The sequence below is a fragment of the Drosophila suzukii genome, chromosome 3 (assembly GCF_043229965.1).
Source record: "Drosophila suzukii chromosome 3, CBGP_Dsuzu_IsoJpt1.0, whole genome shotgun sequence".
Classification (NCBI taxonomy): Eukaryota; Metazoa; Arthropoda; class Insecta; order Diptera; family Drosophilidae; genus Drosophila; species Drosophila suzukii.
In genome coordinates this window covers 59432109-59457449 of record NC_092082.1, presented here as the reverse complement: position 1 = coordinate 59457449, position 25341 = coordinate 59432109, and the positions used below count along the sequence as shown (strand labels likewise).

The window sequence follows — 25341 nt, the reverse complement described above, 5'->3', positions numbered from 1 at the left end:
TTATCTCCTGCAACAAATTTTCGCTCATGTGAACTAAACGACGTAAATGTCCTACAGAATGCACTGGCTGGTATAGCAACTTTTCTCTCGTATCGGGTAGCAAGTTGTTCTTTAGTATTTCACAAAGCTCTTCTTCTTCAATTTTAATAGAGGCTTTGTCAATTAATGAGGCCACGGCCTCATAGAAAGAGGAAAACGGTTCTCCGTGCTTTTGCTTGCGCGCTCTAATCAATTCCATGCTCATAAAGTCCGATCGGTAGTCCTTATATTGTTGACGGAGTGAGGCGCAAATGTTTGACCAAACAATTCTATCCACCTGCTTATGATATCTCCAAAACCAAGATCTAGCTTTTCCAGTGAACAAGACATGCATGTTCTTACACATGATTGTAAAGTCACTACCTAATGTTTCGTCGGTTAGGACTTTTATTCTATAAATAAACTCGTCCACTCCTAACCCTTCAGTAGACCCATCAAAATGTACACCCCACTTTTGCATGATGTCGACTGTCTGCCTAGAATGTATGGATGCTGAACTGAGAGATGATGATTCCCGGTTCATATCGGATACCTGCCTATTATTAGACTGAGGACGGTTATGTATAGATAAAGAGGATATAACGGTATTAACCGTTTGTTCTATCATTTCTTGGATAGTATTATAGTCCACCGTCTGATTTCGACGGGTATTTGTGGTGCGAGCTGGTCTACCGGCGCGGGGCCTACCGCGAATTGGTCTACTAGCACTACCTTCCACCTGGATTGTACTCTGGCTAGCATCCAAAGCCGAAGATTGACCACCACTGGCGTTTAACGGGACTGGGTCGGGTATGGTGGCCGTATTAGCTTCTCCTAACTGGGCTAAAGTTCTAGCTAAATTTCTGGTGGTTACTCCCCGCGACACTGGGTCGGGCGGTGGAGGCACTTGTTGCGAACGAGAGGGCGAGCAATTTCCTACAACTACTTTAATTTCTTTTCTAGTTATCGGGGCACTACAGGTATAACAACAAGAATTCTCTGTTAACCATGCTTCTACACAATTTTTGTGAAAGACATGCTTGCACGCTAGATAATAACAAGGATTGGTATTATCCATGACAGTTGCACATAGTGCGCAATTATTCTCCATATTACCCGAAGAGGCGCTTGGAGGCGAATTTGTAACTGGCATTTTGATTCTTTTTTTTTTCTTTTTTTTCTTGATCTATGTTTTAACTGTTCCTGAATTTGACATATACAGGCAACTAAAAAAAATCGGGTATACTGACTTAGCCTGCAGTGTAAATTTATGAAAAATGTCGCTTATTGAAACTAACTATGATGGTCTCGAACTGTCAGATTTTAACTATCTACGGATCTTTATCCGGCAAGTAAACGCATTGTATCGCATTCGGACAAGTTCCAGGAAAGATACATCGTCGATTTACTGACAATAAGACAAATTTGTGTTTGCCGCAGTAGTACCTTGACAGAAAAATACACCAGCTTCGCGATAATTAAGTATTGGGATGTGATCTTAGGCCCCTTCTCAATATTCTATAAATATGCAAGCTTGATTTTATGCTCTCATTAAGGTATTCTACAGCAAACTCCTAAATCAGAAAAATGTGAGCAATAATTGTGAGTAACACAAGATTTCCTATAGCTGATGTTTTCGCTATATTTTCCCATTGGTGTATGTCAATCCTCGTAGGTTTCTCGGTCTGTTATCCATATCTAAATAACAGCGTCGCAGGCCTTGTAGAGGGTCGACCTCTTCCCGTACCTTATAATGCGATAGGTAGACCAATCAAGTCCAACTACTTCAGCACAACTAATACTAGCATTGGGATGATCTAAACACTACTGAATGGAAAAAATCTATGTTCATACCACTAAAAGTTTTTATTCTTAAAGTGGCCCCACGTTTTGGGCGCCAAAAGTTATGTAAATGGTTGCCTCAGGATGAGGAGCTGCTATTTCGCGACAAATAAAAGTATTGCCAGTACGCGATACACAAGATACGTTGTGATTAGCGATCTCTTCCTTCTACCCAGTTATGAGAACGACGGGTGGAATCCTCTAGTGCCTTAGCTCTTTCGGCGATGGGGTGGGTCTGTGTGCCGTCTCTAACTGTCCATACATACTTTAATTTTTAGGATTCCTACAGAAACTACTTTCTAGAACTTAACATTGAAAAGAAACGAAGAAAAGAAAAAAAAAGAGAGAGCCAAATTTAACTATACTACTGACAGGCTAACGTTTCACTAGGTCTTAGCTGATATTCGACACTTGCTTTCTCTACCCACCCAACCATAATCTTTTCGGCTATTTGACGAAGATACCCAAGAAATACTTCCGATTCATAATTTAAGTTGCCATGTCAATTCAGGAAACAACACACCTTTAGCCGTTCATGATTTTCTTCAAGGTATTATACATATTTATTTGCAAAGGGGCGTTTGTTGATTTAACATTTTCTTTCTTTCAGATAGGTAGTATTTCATTCTCGTTAGTTGAATCTGATTCATTAGTGTCTACCGACACCAGAAAATTTAACAAGATTTCTTACGTATGTACAAAGTATTTGTTCGCCGGATTAAATTTATGGAATTGGATATCGGCAACATTCTTGGGACTTACAACTAAGTATTTATTCCTATAACTTCATTATTAAGCGCTTACAAACCAAGGTTCGAAGATTTGAGTGATATGGTGGCTAAACAGCATTACGATTCGGTTTTGGGTCATTATTTTTCTTGAGGGGTTCGGAGTTATTAATATTGTGGAACCGAGCGAATCTCGTTTTTAATTCGCACGAGATTAATGATACATTTGGGTTTGTTTCTTCCTTTAGGGTAGAATACTTTTTAGGTAATAATCTTTATAAGCTTGTAAGCGGTCACCAAGCTCTCGGTATATATACGCAAAACAGAAAACTAATAAAGCTCCCGATCGGAGCTTACACCACGTGTGGGAAAACACACGAGAGATTGGATCGACTTACAAATAGATCACAAAATAGGTGTGCAAGGGCGCATAAATATGACTCACATGGTTAAACTTCCAGCGTTGAAAGGCCTTTCAGCGTGATAGTGATGAGACGGTGTTGTTGTTAGCTGTGAATTCTATTTTGGCATCTACACTAATAAAGATTATATGGGCAAACGATGATTTTGGTTCAGCGATGGTCGGGTTCCACAAATTATTAATTTCCGCAACCACTACTCTTAAAATATTTTTCTTTGTTAGAATGCTACGTAGAGTTAGAAGAGTCTCTGTTCTTCAGGGGTCAGTCGCGATTCCTAGGGGGGTAGTCAATCGACTCGCTGTTCTGCTTCGAATCTGCTACGGTATTCCTCCGGGGTGTTAATAGATGGGACTGCTTTGACTGCCGGTATTTGGTGGGGACGGATAAGACCTCCCAGACCCGTAAAATCCCTACACCAGACGACTAATACTGGCTCATGAGATGGTTGGCTTTAGCCTTTTCGTGTTAGCAAGCCGCTGGCGTATTGGAGCTTGAGCCCGGGCAGCCCTCGAACTGCCAAGAAAGCTGATTTAGTTTAGAATACAGCGGAAGAGATCTTCCGGAAAGGTTTCCACTACCCAGCACGTGTTTGGGGCACATGAGATTATGCCATTCCCGAACGGACTGCAATCTGCCACATCCGATAGGAAATTCTCTTTCACTTATGCAAAAACGATCATGGTTTGGGTTTTGTGCAATTTAATTGGCGTGCTATACTTTATCACTGGCGCGTCGACTTAACCTGGTAGCGTTTTTTTTTTTAAGATCAATTAGACGACGGTCGGAGAAGAATATTTTTGCGGGTTGTGAAAGAGACTGATTGCATCCGCGTGGGCGTTTATATACCGAAAATTTCCAGACTCTCAAGCTTTCTTTCTTGGAACGTCATGGAAATTTGAACCCAGTTGGCGGCACTGAACAATGCAGCTGATACGCAAAAGCTAAGCTAAGATTACCCCTCGCTGCCGTAAAGTATACTTTAATAGGGGTTTGCGAAAACTATTGTTTTTGGTTTTTCTGGCTGAAAAATGATAGGCGGGCATTCCGTTCAGAATGACGACCATTACACGTCCGGGCACGACGGACGCAATCTGTTTCTATACAGATGGCTCCAAATTGGAAGGACACGTCGGCGGAGGTGTATACTCCGAACAATTAGATATCAGGAAGACATTCAGGCTCCCGGACCACTGTAGCGTCTTTCAGGCGGAGGTCCACGCTATAAAAGAAGCACTAACCTGTTTAGGGAACCTTAGCCTCCAGAGAGGACACCTAAACATATATAGTGACAGCCAAGCGGCTATTAAGTCGATCTACTCGAGAAACACCAACTCCCGTACAATAGCAGACTGTCGCAGATCTCTCCACGAGATGGCAAATCAATTTACTATCAGCCTTATATGGGTTCCGGGTCACCGGGACATCGTAGGCAACTGCATAGCGGACGAATTAGCCAGGCAGGGCACCACCAAGCCTCTCCTACCAGGAGAGGAAAATGTCGGTATGCCCATGGCTACTTGCAAGCTAAACAAAAAAAATCACTTCAACACACTAGCCAACACCCATTGGCAAAACGCACCACAGTGTCGCATCTCTCACCAGACACGGCCTGTGATAAACAAAAAAAAAAAAAAAACCTCGGAGTTACTCAAACTCAGACGCACAGAGTGTGGCATGTTGATCCGAGCTCTTACAGGCCACTGGCTTGTTGGCGCACATGCCGGCAGGCTAAAAGCCCCGCAAAATGATTTCTGCAGAAGCTGTAGGGATGAGGAAGAAGTGGAAACGGTAGAACACCTTCTCTGCTTCTGCCCAGCCCTATGCAGACTCAGACTGAAACACTTAGGAAGCCCCTTCATCGACGATCTTACCGAAATATCGGAGATTAATCTCAAAAGCATAAGTGCCTTTATTAAATCTTCCGGGCGGAAGACATGCTGATCAGCTTAACACAGGCTGAAACTACTAGAAACGGGACCCTAGAGAAGGAAGAAACGAGATCATGCGGTATCGCAACGGACCCATTGAGGTCTAAGTGTGTCGGACTATAGTCCGACAGCCGCCCTAACCTAACCTAACCTAACCTAATATGAAACAAATTATAGCTTCGGTGGTTTTTAACATATAACCTCATACGCTTGGATATAACATTTTTTTATTAGTTCTGAATTTGGAATTTAATTTTATCAAAATCGGACGACTTTATCATATAGCTGCCATAGGAACGATCGGAAAATTGGTGGGAAAATAATATGAACAAATTATAGCCTCGGTGATTTTTTACATATAACTTCATACGCGATCGGAAATTGGTGGGTAAATAATATGAAACAATTTATAGCCTCGGTGTTTTTTAACATATAACCTCATACGCTTGGAAATAACATTTTATATTAGTTCTGAATTTTGAATTTAATTTTATCATAATCGAACGGCTATATCATATAGCTGCTATAGGAAAGATCGGAAAATTGGTGGGAATATAACATGAAACAAATTATAGCTTCGGTGTTTTTTAACATATAACCTCACACGCTTGGAAATACCATTTTTTTATTAGTTCTGAATTTCGTATTTAATTTTATCATAATCGGACGGCAATATCATATAGCTGCCATAGGAACAACCGGAAAATTGGTGGGAAAATAATATGAAACAAACTATAGCTCCTGTGTTTTTTAACATATAACCTTATACGCTTGGAAATAACATTTTTTTATTAGTTCTGAATTTCGAATTTAATTTTATCAAAATCGGGCGACTATATCATATAGCTGCCATAGGAACGATCGGAAAATTGGTGGGAAAATAATATAAAACAAATTATAGCTTCGGTGCTTTTTAACATATAGCCTCATACGCTTGGAAATAATTATGATTATTAGTTCTGAATTTCGAATTTACTTTTATCAAAATCTGACGACTATATCATATAGCTGCCATAGGAACGATCGGAAAATTGGTGGGAAAATTATATGAACAAATTATAGCTTCGGTGTTTTTTTTACATATTACTTCATACGCTTGGAAATAATAATTTTTTATTAGTTCTGAATTTCAAATTAAATTATATTATTATCGGACGACTATATCATATAGCTGCCATAGGAACGATCGGAAAATTGGTGGGAAACAAATTAAAGCTTCGGTGTTTTTTATCATATAACCTCATACGCTTGGAAGTAACATATTTTTATTAGTTCTGGATTTTGAATTTAGTTTTATCAAAATCGGACGACGGAATATTTATAGCTTCGGTGTTTTTTAACATATATCCTCATACGCTTGGATATAATATTTTTTTATAAGCTCTGAATTTCGAATTTCATTTGATCATAATCGGACGGTTATATCATATAGCTTAATCGGAACGATCGGAAAATTGGTGGGAAAATAATATGAAACAAATTATAGCTTCGCTGTTTTCTTAACATATAACCTCATACGCTTGGAAATAATATTTTATATTAGTTCTGAATTTCGAATTTACTTTTATCAAAATCTGACGACTATATCATATAGCTGCCATAGGAGCGATCGGAAAATTGGTGTGTAAATAATATGGAACAATTTATAGCCTCGGTGTATTTTTACATATAACTTCATACGCTTGGAAATAAAATTTTTTAATTTGTTCTGAATTTCGAATTTAATTTTATCATAATCGGAGGGCTATATCATATAGCTGCCATAGGAACGATCGGACAATTGGTGGGAAACAAATAAAAGCTTCGATGTTTTTCAACATATAACCTCCAACGCTTGGAAATAACATTTTTTAATTAGTTCGGAATTTCGAATTTAATTTTATCAAAATCGGACGACTATATCATATAGCTGCCATAGGAACGATCGGAAAATTGGTAGGAAAATAATATGAAACAAATTATATTTCGGTGTTTTCTGACATATTATCTTATACTATTAGGAATATCATTTTTTGTGTTTTTAAATTTAATAATTATAGCTGCAAGGGTCTAGAAGCTTCGGCTTGCCGGAGCTAACTTTCTTTCTTGTTTAACATATAACCTGATACGCTTGGAAATAACATTTGTTATTAGTTCTGAATTTCGAATTTAATTTTATTATTATCGAACGACTATATCATATAGCTGCCATAGGAACGGTCGGAAAATTGGTGGGAAAATAATATGAAACAAATTATAGCTTCGGTGTTTTTATTAGTTCTGGATTTCGGATTTAGTTCTATCATAATCGGACAACTATGTCATATAGCTTCCATAACGATGGTTAAGTTGGTGGGAAAATACTATGAAACAAAATATAGCTTCGGTGTTTTTTAACATATAACTTGATACGCTTGGAAATAACATTTTTTATTAGTTCTGAATTTCGAATTTAATTTTATTATTATCAAACGACTATATCATATAGCTCCCATAGGAACGGTCGGAAAATTAGTGATCATAATCGGACGACTATATCATATAGTTTAATAGGAACGATCGGAAAATTGGTGGGAAATTAATATGAAACAAATTATAGCTTCGGTGTTTTCTAACATATAACCTCATACGCTTGGTTATAACATGTTTTTATTAGTTCTGAATTTTGGATTTAATTGTATCATAATCGGACGACTACATCATATAGCTGCCATAACGGTGGGAAAATAATATGAAAAAAATTATAGCTTCGGTGTTTTTAACATGCAACTTGGTACGCTTGGAAATAACATTTTTTATTAGTTCTGAATTTCGAATTGAATTTTATTATTATCGGACGACTATATCATATAGCTGCCATAGGAACGATCAGAAAATTGGTGGGAAAATAATATTAAAGAAATTATAGCTTCGGTGTTTTGTAACATACAACCTCATACGCTTGGAAATAAAATTTTATTATTACTTCTGAGTTTCGGATTTCATTTTATCAAAATCGAACGACTATATCACATAGCTGTCATAGGAACGAATGGAAAATTGGTGATAAAATAATATTAAACAAATTATGGCTTCGGTGTTTTTTAACATATAACCTCATACCCTTGGAAATAACATTTTTTTATTAGTTCTGAATTTCAAATTTAACTAATATAGCTGCCATAGGAACGATCGGAAAATTGGTGGAAAAATAATATGAAACAAATTAAAGCTTCGGTGTTTTGTAACATACAACCTCATACGCTTGGAAATAACATTTTTTTATTAGTTCTGAGTTTCGAATTTAATTTTATCATAATCGGACGGCTTTATCATATAGCTGCCATAGGAACGATCGGAAAATTGGTGGGAAAATAATAATAAAAAAATTATAGCTTTGATGTTTTTTAACATATAACCTCATTCGCTTTCAAGTAACATTTTTTATTAGTTCTGAATTTCAAATTTAATTTTATCAGAATCGGACTGCTATATCATATAACTGTCATAGGAGCGATCGGAAAATTTGTGGGAAAATAATATGAAACAAATTAGAGCTTCGGTGTTTAAACTCTAAAGCCACTCGTCGGAAAATATGTAACAGGCAGAAGGAAGCGTTTCCGAACCCATAAAGTATATATATTTTTGAACAAGATCACTAGCCGAGTCGATCTAGCCACGTCCGTCTGTCTGTCTGTCCGGATGAACGCTGAGATCTCGGAAACTATGGGAGCTAGGCTATTGAGATTTGGCGTGCAGATTCCTGAGCTTCTTTCAGCAATGTGCCACGCCCACTCGTACGCCCACAAACCGCCCAAAACTGTGGGTCCTACAGTTTTGATGCTAAAATAAAAATTTTAACAAAAGTGTATTGTTCTCATCAATACCTATCGAGTGACCCAAAAAAAAGTTTGCCACGCCCACTCTAACGCCCACAAACCGGCCAAACCTGTGACGGCCACAGTTTTCATGCTAGATAACAAATTTTAACTGAAATGTATTGGTCCAGTCAATACCTATCGATTGATCGAAAAAAAAATTTGCCACGCCCACTCTAACGCCCATAACGCTTAAATCTGTCTACCGCCGGTAGGTGTCGTATTTATACCCGTTACTTGTAGTTTAATCTCGCTTTGCTGCTTGCATATCTCCATTTCCCTTTGGTCCCTTTAGCTGAGTAACGGGTATCTGATAGTCGAGGTACTCGACTATAGCGTTCTTCCTTGTTTAACATATACTATAACCTCATACGCTTGAAAATAACATTTTTTTATTAGTTCTGAATTTCGAATTTAATTTTATCATAATCGGACGGCTTTATCATATAGATTTTATAGCTAAGTACCTCTGGGTGCAGAAGCAAAAAACTTTAAACTTTAATGGCGGTTATCTGGATTGGTGTTTTCCGACAAATGGTTTTGAGGTGGACATGAAAAAAGTAAGTTTAATTGCTATGATTTTCTTTGCTAGTTATCGAAAAAGAATTAACTTTTTATACTCTTGCAGCACCCTCTGCTTTCAGTCAGAAGTTTACAACGCAGTAAAGGAGACAAACTACTCTCTCAGTTTTAAAGATATAGGGATGAAACGTTCCCAAAAGTCTTATTTCTATTTATTTCTAGTAAATAAGTCGGAACGAGCCGGATCGGACAACTAAATCCTATAGCTCGCATAGAAATGATAATGGCCTCGACTATTACATACCCGTTACTCAGCTTAAGAGAGAGCGAGTGGGATGGCGATATGCTTAAAGAAGCTCTGCTTTTTTCACTAACACACCTAGTCAATAGCGCCACCCATCTTCTTCTTCTATTGCGCCACTTGGCCTGAAGCGAAAAATAGCTAATAGCGCCCCTACCGGCTTGGTGGCGTACAGCTTATTTGCATGTGGTGTGCAACCTCTATTAAATTGCACAATATTGATAATTATTTGGTTATAACTCTTGAATGAATGGTCAGATTTCAAAAACAGACGGACATGGCTAGATCGACTTAGCTAGTGACCCTGATCAAGAGTATATATACTTTATAGGTTCGGAAGCGCTTCCTTCTGCCTGTTACATACTTTCCGACGAATCTAGTTTCATTTTCTTCTACGGCTAACGGGTATAAAAACAGAAATATCAAGATAACGTTACATTTAAATTTATTAGCAAATGCGTTTTGCCGATCACGAAATATAACGATTTTTTAATTGCGTGGCAAACTTTTTTTTGGGTCAATCGATAGGTATTGATGAGAATAATATATTTAAGTTAACATTTTAATTCTAGCATTAAAATTGTAGGATCCACAGTTTTGGGCGGTTTGTGGGGGTTAGAGCGGACGTGGAAACCTGCTGAAAAAACTTGCGCTGCGCAAAAAGCTCAGGAATCTACATACGAAATCCCAATAGCCTAGCTCTTATAGTTTCCGATATCTCAGCGTTCATACGGACGGACGGACAGACGGACAGTAGGACTGACGGACAGACGGACAGATGGACAGACGGACAGATGGACAGACGAACATGGCTAGATCGACTTGGCTAGTAAATCTGATCAAGATTATATATACTTTATGGGATCGGAAACGCTTCCTTCTGCCTGTTACGTACGCCCTCCACATAGAAAGATTCACATAGAGAAACAACAACGAATCTTGAGTCGGGGGGAGGGGAGCAATTGACTAACCAGACTCATACTGGTAAAGACAGAAGAAAATTCAATTCGGCAATTCTCGGGTGCCGCGTGGCCAGAGCAACGGCCATGATCGACCTACTGGTATCCATACTCCAGTAGCTGGCAAAGTGCAACACCCGGCCGTTGACTCCCAAGACAGCAGATATCGAGGAATAGTAATCCTAGCTGGGAATACTTAGGTGATCCGATCCATACCGGCAGCCAAGTAAAAACTCTAGTCTGGTATAAAAGACCTTAGACAAATAGAGAAAGGGAGAGAATCCATTTGGGTGTCTTGCTGACGGGACCCGGCAGCTCCGAGGGAAGGCGACTTTCTCAGGGGGTAGTCGTCCACGGAGTCTTTTGCCACCAGGACCAGCCACCATATCCAACAGTCCTTGAGGAAAACACAATTGCAGCTCGAAAAAATCTTATGTGTCGAACCAGCGCTGCCATTGTCATCAAAGAACGTGGAGAGGATCAACAATAAGGTCGACATCCAGCAAACAGATTTAAGAAAACTTTCAAAATTAAAAAAATATTTTTTTTTGCGAAAACTTACGGTGTTGCTCGGGACCAACTTTGTTGATCTTTAACATTTACAATTCTTGTTATTATCTATATTATCTTATACTATTAGGAATATCATTTTTTGTGTTTTTAAATTTAATAATTATAGCTGCAAGGGTCTAGAAGCTTCGGCTTGCCGGAGCTAACTTTCTTTCTTGTTTAACATATAACCTGATACGCTTGGAAATAACATTTGTTATTAGTTCTGAATTTCGAATTTAATTTTATTATTATCGAACGACTATATCATATAGCTGCCATAGGAACGGTCGGAAAATTGGTGGGAAAATAATATGAAACAAATTATAGCTTCGGTGTTTTTATTAGTTCTGGATTTCGGATTTAGTTCTATCATAATCGGACAACTATGTCATATAGCTTCCATAACGATGGTTAAGTTGGTGGGAAAATACTATGAAACAAAATATAGCTTCGGTGTTTTTTAACATATAACTTGATACGCTTGGAAATAACATTTTTTATTAGTTCTGAATTTCGAATTTAATTTTATTATTATCAAACGACTATATCATATAGCTCCCATAGGAACGGTCGGAAAATTAGTGATCATAATCGGACGACTATATCATATAGTTTAATAGGAACGATCGGAAAATTGGTGGGAAATTAATATGAAACAAATTATAGCTTCGGTGTTTTCTAACATATAACCTCATACGCTTGGTTATAACATGTTTTTATTAGTTCTGAATTTTGGATTTAATTGTATCATAATCGGACGACTACATCATATAGCTGCCATAACGGTGGGAAAATAATATGAAAAAAATTATAGCTTCGGTGTTTTTAACATGCAACTTGGTACGCTTGGAAATAACATTTTTTATTAGTTCTGAATTTCGAATTGAATTTTATTATTATCGGACGACTATATCATATAGCTGCCATAGGAACGATCAGAAAATTGGTGGGAAAATAATATTAAAGAAATTATAGCTTCGGTGTTTTGTAACATACAACCTCATACGCTTGGAAATAAAATTTTATTATTACTTCTGAGTTTCGGATTTCATTTTATCAAAATCGAACGACTATATCACATAGCTGTCATAGGAACGAATGGAAAATTGGTGATAAAATAATATTAAACAAATTATGGCTTCGGTGTTTTTTAACATATAACCTCATACCCTTGGAAATAACATTTTTTTATTAGTTCTGAATTTCAAATTTAACTAATATAGCTGCCATAGGAACGATCGGAAAATTGGTGGAAAAATAATATGAAACAAATTAAAGCTTCGGTGTTTTGTAACATACAACCTCATACGCTTGGAAATAACATTTTTTTATTAGTTCTGAGTTTCGAATTTAATTTTATCATAATCGGACGGCTTTATCATATAGCTGCCATAGGAACGATCGGAAAATTGGTGGGAAAATAATAATAAAAAAATTATAGCTTTGATGTTTTTTAACATATAACCTCATTCGCTTTCAAGTAACATTTTTTATTAGTTCTGAATTTCAAATTTAATTTTATCAGAATCGGACTGCTATATCATATAACTGTCATAGGAGCGATCGGAAAATTTGTGGGAAAATAATATGAAACAAATTAGAGCTTCGGTGTTTAAACTCTAAAGCCACTCGTCGGAAAATATGTAACAGGCAGAAGGAAGCGTTTCCGAACCCATAAAGTATATATATTTTTGAACAAGATCACTAGCCGAGTCGATCTAGCCACGTCCGTCTGTCTGTCTGTCCGGATGAACGCTGAGATCTCGGAAACTATGGGAGCTAGGCTATTGAGATTTGGCGTGCAGATTCCTGAGCTTCTTTCAGCAATGTGCCACGCCCACTCGTACGCCCACAAACCGCCCAAAACTGTGGGTCCTACAGTTTTGATGCTAAAATAAAAATTTTAACAAAAGTGTATTGTTCTCATCAATACCTATCGAGTGACCCAAAAAAAAGTTTGCCACGCCCACTCTAAAGCCCACAAACCGGCCAAACCTGTGACGGCCACAGTTTTCATGCTAGATAACAAATTTTAACTGAAATGTATTGGTCCAGTCAATACCTATCGATTGATCGAAAAAAAAATTTGCCACGCCCACTCTAACGCCCATAACGCTTAAATCTGTCTACCGCCGGTAGGTGTCGTATTTATACCCGTTACTTGTAGTTTAATCTCGCTTTGCTGCTTGCATATCTCCATTTCCCTTTGGTCCCTTTAGCTGAGTAACGGGTATCTGATAGTCGAGGTACTCGACTATAGCGTTCTTCCTTGTTTAACATATACTATAACCTCATACGCTTGAAAATAACATTTTTTTATTAGTTCTGAATTTCGAATTTAATTTTATCATAATCGGACGGCTTTATCATATAGATTTTATAGCTAAGTACCTCTGGGTGCAGAAGCAAAAAACTTTAAACTTTAATGGCGGTTATCTGGATTGGTGTTTTCCGACAAATGGTTTTGAGGTGGACATGAAAAAAGTAAGTTTAATTGCTATGATTTTCTTTGCTAGTTATCGAAAAAGAATTAACTTTTTATACTCTTGCAGCACCCTCTGCTTTCAGTCAGAAGTTTACAACGCAGTAAAGGAGACAAACTACTCTCTCAGTTTTAAAGATATAGGGATGAAACGTTCCCAAAAGTCTTATTTCTATTTATTTCTAGTAAATAAGTCGGAACGAGCCGGATCGGACAACTAAATCCTATAGCTCGCATAGAAATGATAATGGCCTCGACTATTACATACCCGTTACTCAGCTTAAGAGAGAGCGAGTGGGATGGCGATATGCTTAAAGAAGCTCTGCTTTTTTCACTAACACACCTAGTCAATAGCGCCACCCATCTTCTTCTTCTATTGCGCCACTTGGCCTGAAGCGAAAAATAGCTAATAGCGCCCCTACCGGCTTGGTGGCGTACAGCTTATTTGCATGTGGTGTGCAACCTCTATTAAATTGCACAATATTGATAATTATTTGGTTATAACTCTTGAATGAATGGTCAGATTTCAAAAACAGACGGACATGGCTAGATCGACTTAGCTAGTGACCCTGATCAAGAGTATATATACTTTATAGGTTCGGAAGCGCTTCCTTCTGCCTGTTACATACTTTCCGACGAATCTAGTTTCATTTTCTTCTACGGCTAACGGGTATAAAAACAGAAATATCAAGATAACGTTACATTTAAATTTATTAGCAAATGCGTTTTGCCGATCACGAAATATAACGATTTTTTAATTGCGTGGCAAACTTTTTTTTGGGTCAATCGATAGGTATTGATGAGAATAATATATTTAAGTTAACATTTTAATTCTAGCATTAAAATTGTAGGATCCACAGTTTTGGGCGGTTTGTGGGGGTTAGAGCGGACGTGGAAACCTGCTGAAAAAACTTGCGCTGCGCAAAAAGCTCAGGAATCTACATACGAAATCCCAATAGCCTAGCTCTTATAGTTTCCGATATCTCAGCGTTCATACGGACGGACGGACAGACGGACAGTAGGACTGACGGACAGACGGACAGATGGACAGACGGACAGATGGACAGACGAACATGGCTAGATCGACTTGGCTAGTAAATCTGATCAAGATTATATATACTTTATGGGATCGGAAACGCTTCCTTCTGCCTGTTACGTACGCCCTCCACATAGAAAGATTCACATAGAGAAACAACAACGAATCTTGAGTCGGGGGGAGGGGAGCAATTGACTAACCAGACTCATACTGGTAAAGACAGAAGAAAATTCAATTCGGCAATTCTCGGGTGCCGCGTGGCCAGAGCAACGGCCATGATCGACCTACTGGTATCCATACTCCAGTAGCTGGCAAAGTGCAACACCCGGCCGTTGACTCCCAAGACAGCAGATATCGAGGAATAGTAATCCTAGCTGGGAATACTTAGGTGATCCGATCCATACCGGCAGCCAAGTAAAAACTCTAGTCTGGTATAAAAGACCTTAGACAAATAGAGAAAGGGAGAGAATCCATTTGGGTGTCTTGCTGACGGGACCCGGCAGCTCCGAGGGAAGGCGACTTTCTCAGGGGGTAGTCGTCCACGGAGTCTTTTGCCACCAGGACCAGCCACCATATCCAACAGTCCTTGAGGAAAACACAATTGCAGCTCGAAAAAATCTTATGTGTCGAACCAGCGCTGCCATTGTCATCAAAGAACGTGGAGAGGATCAACAATAAGGTCGACATCCAGCAAACAGATTTAAGAAAACTTTCAAAATTAAAAAAATATTTTTTTTTGCGAAAACTTACGGTGTTGCTCGGGACCAACTTTGTTGATCTTTAACATTTACAATTCTTGTTATTTTTAAACGGTGATTTACAGGCTTTGTTTGTCGGTATACTACCTGTTTAAGTTTAAGTTTTGATGTTCTTGCAGTGAGAGATTTTGACGTACTGATAAGAAGTTACGTTTTCCAATGTCGCTCGGGACATTGCAGAATACGGGAATGGGATTACAAAAATTACAGCTATTCCGCATAGCAAAATTCTCAGTAATTTTTTTTCCCTTTCATTACTTTCCAACAAAGAGTTGAGAGAGGTAAAGTCATATTATTTTCTCGCTCTTTATGATCTAGCATCAAAACCAAATGACCCATTGAAATGGGAGAAAACCAAAAAATGCATTGCGCGACTTTGCAATTATACAACTCGGATCATGGTAAACAATTCGGTGTGTTTCTTATAAATTAACTAGATATGATTATTTCTCTTTAAAATTATATTTATGTTAGATTTTTCCGATCACTTCTAATTTTTCGGTCGTGGTAGACTTTTTGGCCCATATCCAATATAATATTTTCCCAAAGCCCAGGATCCGGAGCGTCGAGATCTCATCGCCCAGGATTTAAAGAGGGGGTAAAATTGTCGGAACACGGTTCCTTTCTTATAAACATACATGTGGGATAATACAAATTTAGTTTATTTGGGAATAGTTACAGAATGTTACTTAAAACCTTAATGAACGAATTGTTTCTTGATATAACGTATATGTATGTCTTTAAAACCGACTTCTTCGCGGAACCACGCACTGGACGACTTCTTCACTTTATGACTTGCTGCACTCTCCTCTTGGTAGCGTCGCTATTTCTTACTCCATGCTTTTTCAGAAAGACTCGATGTTCTCTTATGTACTCGATATTCTTTACTGTACTCGATTAATAGTATTGGATAACAAAATAATAAACGGACTGTAGGAGCGCAATTCAAATTCAAAATAAGGAACAGGGCCTAAACCGTTGATGTCGCTGTTACTCTTACGTTGCAAGGGTGATACACTAATACTAAATTCCCCAATCCTACATACATATATAAGTATTCGTGCAGTATCCTACAAGAACACTTGGCTACTGTAAACTTTTCAACGGCGAGTATCAGCTTTGTTGTTGTATGTACAATTGTAAGAACCCTCTGAGCGACGTTTGTAGTCGTGAATAGTCAGCGTGTTGCTGATGTGTGCACCTTCCAAGGTTATAAATTCGATACTCTCCGCTGACAAAATAATTGTCAATTAATAAATTTCCATACGAATTAGCCAACATTATGATACTCGTCTACGGCGGACGCCGATAAATATTACCTAATAAATTTGCTTGTGCCTAACCGAAGTATACACTTGCAGGACGATCGCGTTGCGGCAATGGTAACGATGGTTACTGCAATGTCGGACCACAGGCGATGCGGGAATTGCGATGAGGTGCATTGGCAGGTCAGTGTGCCGTTGAGTCGGTGAGACGGTGAGTTAGTGAGACATAGAAAATGCTGATCAGCAATTCTCATCTGCAGTGGGTGCAACTGATCGCCTGGTACACTTTGAGAATGGTCGATCTTGATTTCAGTATGATTCGTTCTCGGTTTCAACATCGAATCGATCTCGAATTCGAGCAGAACCGTTCTCGGTTTCAATATCGCATCGATCTCGCTTCCAGAATCCATTCTCAATAAAAATGCTAAATTTGTTTAATTTATTCATATATATTTTAGCCTTACGGCTTTAATGTTATTATTAAGTCTATATACATGGAGGGGGGCGTTACAAGGTCGAAAAAATTATAAATTAAGTTTCTTAATGGATTTTTTTACAACGTATGATCATAAATGACAATTGTATTCTACTTCAATTATTTCACAATAAAAATAAGCTTCACTTAAATTTATTTTGGGAATTAAGAATTGCGTAGTTTAAAATAACATAAAATTATTCTTATTTAAACCTCCTTTCACTCCGTCAACCCTGAAAAGCACACGGAGCCCAATCGGTGGGATGGCCTCTTTAATTTCATCGTCATTTATGTATTGAAGGCACTCGTAAGAGACCCCGGCACCTAAAACAAGAAATGACTTTTATTAATACTATACTAAAGGATAGCTGCGATTAACAATCACAATTTATTACATATGTACATTAGGGCTGTCCACATTTCTATGGACATTTTTAAGGTCCAACTCTCACCCGCCTATACGGTGCGCTTTGAGGTATTTAATGTATATTAAAAATTTTTTTTTGAAAAAAACGCGTTTTAGGGTCTGCGAATTGGTTTTAAAGTTTATAACTCATACGCACTGTTGCCCTTGATCAAATATATTATTTTCATATGGGTGGCCTTGACTTGGTTTCATTTCTCAAATCCGTTTGCCACCTTTCCGAACTACTTTGAAAGCTTTAAAAATTGAAAAAGGACAAGACAGATTGTTGACAGAAATATTGACAATAAGGTATTAAAATCCTCGAGTTGCATAATAAGTTATTTAAAACATTTCGCAAATAATTTTATTTATTTTTGAAAAAACCGTTTCATAAATGGACCTTCTGTAAACACTTATATACCCAAATAAGGAAGGACAAAGAAGGCAATATTCAATTATATATATTTATTTATCATTTAAAAACAAATTAGCATAAGTAATTAATTTTAGGGGACTTTTTCTGTCGTTTGTCCGCTTCGTTAACGCTGCACCAAATTTATATGGCGCGACAGCAGATGAAGATGCCATGGCCTGGTTGATATCAAAGCGTTCATTTAACATGATTCTAAAACGGCTTTCCGTGTTTCGGTGAAGCTTTCCTTTTTATAAAAATTTTTTTATGCTAAACAAATTTTTGTGAAGCCGCGTTATGGATTTAATAATATGATGGTGAGGCCGGACTGAAATACCCCTTCGACTCCAAATGGTAACTAGCATTTGTGTTACATCTTTGGCGCTTTGTAACAATCTTTTTCCGGAAAACTAGTAATATAGAGGACACTAGATAATACGGATCTCTTAGATGGTAAATCCGTTGTGTCAAATTCGGATTTTATATGTCCAACCAAAAACATTTCGGAATTGTCCATTTTTTACTAATATTGACTGAGTTTAGATTGTTAACAAAGTTGGAGGTGGGAAACCGATTTTTTCGAATAAAGTTCTGGCTGGAACACATGTCGCATGAGTAATCTTAAAGCAAACTTTGAGGACGATTCGCAAGATCTAAACCTCAAAAATTTTTTTTTTATTTTTGATTACATATTTTACAGACTTTAATCTACCATGTAAAATGGTGAGAACCAGTTTTCATTTTTTGGGCCACCCTAATGTACATATATATATTTTGCATTCGCATATCTATGTGTACATTTTAGGTTATGTCGTGTGTCACTGTGCGTGCATGCAAACAGCGTAGTCACAAGTCGAAAAAAAAACGCTGCGTGCATAGTTATACTAACATACATACATATGTTCATAGAAATCTGTGTTTGTTAATACCATCCAATTTACCTAATTATTTCACTCATTAGCTTATAAACTAATAATTATTAGTTTACGTTACGTTACGTTTATGTTATGTGTTATGTGTTATGTTACAACAAATTACCGATTTCGTTTTGTTAAGAAAAACGTGTTCGAATAAAAATCAAAGATAAACTTACACACTAACACAAATTGTAATAAAATCATTTTACTTACGCTGTAAATACGGAAGGGCTTTTGTTAGTTTAAATTCCTAAAGCAGGTCCTCCAATTTTTGGTCGTCTTCGTTGTCACGCATTACGCTCTTAAGCCGCACAGTTGCACCAAATACAAAGAAGTAAATTTGCGGCTCATAGACTCCGCTTGTTTCGGTAACTTTGCGGTCATTTCAAGAGAGGAGTTTGGTCTCTCTCCTCTCACTGACATTTTTTCTAAGTCTTCCCCTCACGTCCCCCGTCAACAACCACAGAACCGAGATTGATTTTAGTTCGGAGTACTAAAATCGACATCGCTTCCGTCATGAAACCGAGAAGAAAAATGTGAGAAGACACAATACTTAAACCGAGAAGAACAGATCTCGGTTTTTTCCGTTCTCAATTTTTCTGGGTGCTGTTCCCAACTTGGCTATTGCTTGATTTGTTGGGTGTGGTCATGTTGAGCACCTTTTGGTACGAACAAAATTTATAATGTGAAAAAAAATTTGAACAATGACATAACTTTCGACGGACAACTTTGACAATAGGGGATCGTATTGCGCGGCCCGCGACGATCCATTGGCACACGAATGTGTAAACGGGAGGGAATATGGCCAAAACACAGCCAGATCGTATTTCGATTAAGCGACAGCTAAGCTTGTGGGGCAGTGTGGAGTGACGACTGACGAACTTTATAGACTAATATTATATTCCAGGCACTTTAAATATTTATTCTCGTTGTGTTGGAGAGAAGAAAGGCTTACCAAGATCCCACGACCAGAATACGACGTAGCTTATGCCGGCAAATGGTGCCTGAGTATCGGACGCCTCTCCCTCGGCCCGATTCCTGACAGGAACCAATATGCCCACGTAACATGCATGCTACATACTTTCCGACGAATCTAGTATACTCTACGAGTAACTTGTATAAAATATATATATCAAAATAATGTTACATTTAAATTTGTTAGCAAACACATTTTGCCGAATACGTAATATAACAATTCTTGTAAGTTTTGACATTACCTTTTCGATCCTTCCTTTGGCAGCAATCACTGTGGACGGCGCACCAGCAGAGTGTGCAAAGGCAACTACAATATATTCACAAAGAAAACAAGGAAGAACGCTATAGTCGAGTACCTCGACTATCAGATACCCGTTACTCAGCTAAAGGGCCCAATGGGAATTGGAGATATGCATGCAGCAAAGCGAGATTAAAATGCTCATCCTACCCTCGATCGCAATATATGGTTATGTGGGCGGTAGACAGATTTAAGCGTTATGGGCGTTAGAGTGGGCGGGGCAAACTTTTTTTTGGGTCAACTGAAAGGTATTGACGAGAATAATACATTTCAGTTACAATTTTTTTCTATCATGAAAACTGTGGGCTCCACAGGTTAAGGCGGTTTGTGGACGTTAGAGTAAGCGTGGCAAACTTTTTTGGGGTCAATCGATAGGTAGTAACGAGACTAACACATTTCAGTTAAAATTTTATTCTAGCATGGAAATTGTAGGAGCCACAGTTTTGGGCGGTTTGTGCGCGCTAGAGTGGGAATCTGCATGCTAAATCCCAATAGCCTAGCTCTTACAGTTTCCGAGGTCTCAGCGTTCATACGGACGGACGGACAGACGGACAAAAAGATATGGCTACATCGACTCGTCTAGTGATACTGATCAAGAACATTATCAATCAAGAACTTTATGGGGTCGGAAACGTCTTCTTCACTGTGTTGCAAACTTTTGACTAAAATCATAATACCCTTTGCAAGGGTATAAAAACACCGAAACCATAATTTGTTTCATATTATTTTTCCACCAACTTTTCGATCGTTCCTATGGCAGCTATATGATATAGTCGTCCGATTTTGATAAAATTAAATTCGAAATTCAGATTTAATTAAAAAATTTTATTTCCAAGCGTAGGAGTTTATATGTTAAGGAACACCAAAGATATAATTTTTTTAAGTTTTGTTTCCCGATTATTCCTATGGGAGATATAAGATATAGTTGTCCTATATGACTTATATACTACCTGCAAAAGAAAGAAGACACTTGGGAAAGTTTCAGCTTGATAGCTTTAAAACTGAGAGACTAGTTTGCGTAGAAGCGGACGGACAGACGAACATGGCTAGATCGACTCGTCTAGTGATGTTGATCAAGAATATATATACTTTACGGGGTCGGAAAGGTCTCCTTCACTGCGTTGCAAACTTTTGACTGAAATCATAATAACCTCTGCATGGGTATAACAAGGAAGAACGCTATAGTCGAGTACCTCGACTATCAGATACCCGTTACTTAGCTAAAGGGACCAAAGGGAAATAGAGATATGCAAGCAGTAAAGCGAGATTGAAATGCGCCACCTACCCGCGATCTAAATATACGGTGATGTGGGCGTTAGACAGATTTAGGCGTTATGGGCGTTAGAGTGGGCGTGGCAAACTTTTTTTTATCCGTCGAAAGGTATTGGCGGGACTAATACAAATGTTAAAATGTTTTTATCTAGAATGAATGTTGTGGGCGCCACAGGTTTTGGTGGTTTGTGGGCGTTAGAGGGGGCGTGGCAAACCTTTTTTGGATCAATCGATAGGTATTGATAAGAAAAATACAGAACGAGGAACGGGTATAAAAATCGGACGACAATGTTATATAGCTGCCATAGGAACGTGTTTCGTACGCCCTCCCCCATACAAAGATTAACCCCGGCAAATCAACTGTCTTAAGTTGAGGGTAGTGGCCGCTAATGACTAACCACACTCAGATTAATAAGGGCAAAACAGAAATACAATTCGACAACTCACGGGTGTCGCGTAGCCAGAACAACGACCACGATCGACCTGCTCGTAACCGTACTCCAGTAAGGTGACAAAGTGCACCAGCCGGCCGTTGACTCCTAAGATAGGGGAAATGGAGAAACAGTACCCTTAGGTGGGAATACCTAGTTAATTCATCCAATATGGGGGGCTAGCGAAAGCTCTAGTCCGATATAAAAGACCCCAGCCAAATAGAGAAGACAGGCAGATATTGTTCTGATCTCCCTGAGACCCGTGGTTTATAAGTACAACTCCCATCAACACAGACCACGACTGGAAGAAGGCTGGTGTCCAGAAGGATGTCTTGACCGTTTCCCTAGGATCAACTTCACCCACACTCTCAAGGAAGTCCATCTGCAAAATTCCGAAGGACGAAAAGAACTAGTGAACCAAGTGCATTGCCTAAGGACCCCAAGATGGGCAGCCAAACGTCCAAAGTGGCCGGCAGCACCGCCAATGTGATTAACACCGTAGAGATCGTTGACCACAAGGACGATATTCAGGATTTCAACAAGACCATGAAGCTCATCGTTGGACTACTTCTAGTTCTAGTGATCCTTAAGGTGGTTAAGATGTACAAGCGCTCTGTTCAGAGACGCCGCGACCAACATCATGCCCTGGAGAAAGTGGTGACCCACATCGGAGCATAAGCCGAGCAGATGCAGTGAAGTGAAGCAGCAAAGAGACAATAGAAACAATAAAAGGCGAATAAATTGCATTCCAAAATTATAAACAAAAAGTGAATCGCCAAAAACAATTACAAACAATTTGCGAGTACATGCATTTCTGAATGCAAGTGTAAACAGAACCCCCAAATACATACGCTGAACAAGAAATTGGAGCTGCACCGACCAGCCCCAGCCCGAGCATTGGAAGTGACGTGTGCCGCAGTGGATGCATACATACATACATATATATACAGCGATAGTGTTATTTTTTTTGTGTAACGTAATTTTTGTGTTATGTTTTTGTGAACCGCCATCAAATTTTGCACGTATTTTTATATATAAACCAATTATAACATCTCCCAAAGCCCAGGATCCGGAGCGTCGAGGTCTCATTGCCATGGATTAAAAGGAGGGTAAGTTTGTCGGAACACGATTCCTTTCTTATAAATAAATATATACATATATATCCGTGCACCATGATCACTTCAGAAGCTTAAGCAAAGACTACAATGATCCACAGTTTAACGTAAGAATTCCATACCTGTTATCCAATGCAAAACTACCAATAACTGTGCATAAATTAAAGTACTTATATATTGATACCTTCCGTCTACATTTTTCACCACTTGCCCACTGTAACAAGACCGAAAAGGCAATCATTATCTCGTTCCAACGGTCATTGTCTTTTACCTTTTAGATAAGAACTTATTTTTGGGCAATGTTAATACCTTCTTAGTTAAGACCAAGAATTAATCTTTTAGGAATTCGTATAATAATATTCAAATATGATAATTAATCATGTATAATCATTAAGATATACATTCCTCTTTTTTATACATTTTACATTTTTATATATAATAATTAAATTTTAATTTTTCAGCGGCGAGTATCAGCCTTGTAATTGTATGACAATTGCAAGAGCACTCTGAGCGACGTTTGTAGTCGTGAATAGTCAGCATTTTGCTGATGTGTGCACCTTCACAGGTGGTAAATTAATTTAAGTAATTGTCAATTAATTTAATTTTCATATGAATTAGCGTACATTATGTTACTCATCCACGGCGTACGCCCAATAAATTTGTAATGTAAAAGAATATCAAAACATGAAGAGCTAAAGCTTTATTAAGGGGGTGTGCTGACGCGAGAAGTGGAGTAGGTCAAGAACAATGACATATCTTTTGACGGACAACATTGATAAAAGGGGATCGTTTTGCGCGGTCCGCGACGATCCATTGGCGCACAAATGTGTAAAGGGGACGGAACATGGCCAAAACACAGCCCGATCGTATTGCGATCAAGCGACAGCTAAGCTTGTTGGGCAGTGTGGACTGATGACTGACGAACTTTATGACTAATATTATATTCCAGGCACTTTTAATATTTATTCTCGTTATGTTGGAGAGGAGAGAGGCTTATCAAGATCCCACGACCCGAATACGACGTAGCTTATGCCGTAAAATGGTGCCTGAACATCGGACGCCTCTCCCTCGGCCCAAGTCCCTGTCAGGACTCGGGTACCTAGGGATGGCAAAGCTTTCATCCTTTTTTGTCATGAGTAATTTGAATGTTTTATAGAGCAGGGAACTTAAATAATTTTAAATATGCATCTACTTATTTGTTTATGTCTTTAAATTAGTAACCGTAACGTCCCTAACTGCTGTGACTGTCAGTGTTGAGAGGCCACTCAATCACACCTTTGTCGCAGAATAGAGGCCTGACTTTGAAAATTTTTTAATCGTAGAATTTCCTGTTGTGTTCATGGGAAAATTTACCAGAATTTTTTTAAACCAAGAACTATGAGTTATCCTTTTTATAATACTATACCTACAATAAAGTGCCCCGACTATTTTATTAAATTAACGTAGATACAATTAATAGGTGCTTTCTGGCCGACGCCCCACGACGTACTAGGCATTTGCCAGGTCGTTTGATAAGTTCGAGTCCAGAAAGAGCAGGAGCGCAAGCATTACGGTATCGCATTTAGCAGTTGCGGTGCGGGTCTACTGTTCGATCCAGGACAGAATGGGGGTGGGGGAACTGACAGGAAATGCATAGCCGACGCCCCACAACGTACTAGGAATTTGTCCGGTCGTTTGATTAGTTCGAGTCTTAGCGGTTTCCCTTGACCTATTTGGGCGGTGGACGATCTTTAGTTTCTCTGGCCGACGCCCCACAACGTACTAGGCTAGTTCGTAAGGTCATTTGCTTGGTTCGAGTCCAGAGAAATAGGAAACGGTTGTGGAGCCCGAGAATGATCGGGCAAACAACTTGTTTTCCGACGACTGGCGGAAGGGAGATTTTGGGCCTGAGGAAAACAATCTGGACCAGTATACTGAAATGGAAGGAGCCGCCGGTGGGGAGAATCTATCCCTAGGACTTCCGAAAGGGAGATCAAGTATGCTTCCCCAATTTCAGAGGCATGAAGAGGACAACTTAGAGGCTGCTGAGCGGCGGAAACAAAGAATGATGGAGCTCTTAAGGCAGAGCAACGAAATGCAGCGTGGTATGAGCGCCCAGATAGAAGCTCTGAAAGCACAAATAACAGAGTTGCTAATAACAGAGTTGCAGTCTCCGACATCCAGGAGACCCGAACAGAAGGGACTGCCTTCGCCGCCAAGAACTTTTCCGAATCCAACAGACAGCTTCTTGAGATACCAAGAGACCCCTTCTCTGGAACCGCTAACGCGGGACATGCTCAATAGCCAGATGCATCGGCTAAGAGCACCCAGGCGGATAGATACTCCGTCACACAGGCAATCATTTGACTACTAGGAAATGAGACGGTCATTTTCCACTACCGGAAGTGACAT

The 25341-nt window shown here is 38.7% G+C and overlaps 1 long non-coding RNA gene across 1 annotated transcript in view; it reads left to right on the top strand.

Moving 5' to 3' along the window:
• The window catches only part of LOC136117695 (uncharacterized), a 119007-nt gene extending 101421 nt beyond the window's left edge, over positions 1-17586 (top strand). The window contains exons 2-3 of the long non-coding RNA XR_010655261.2: positions 16746-16832; positions 16910-17586. This is a non-coding gene — a long non-coding RNA (uncharacterized lncRNA). The remainder of the gene's footprint in view (positions 1-16745; positions 16833-16909) is intronic.
• Positions 17587-25341: the final 7755 nt, after the last annotated feature.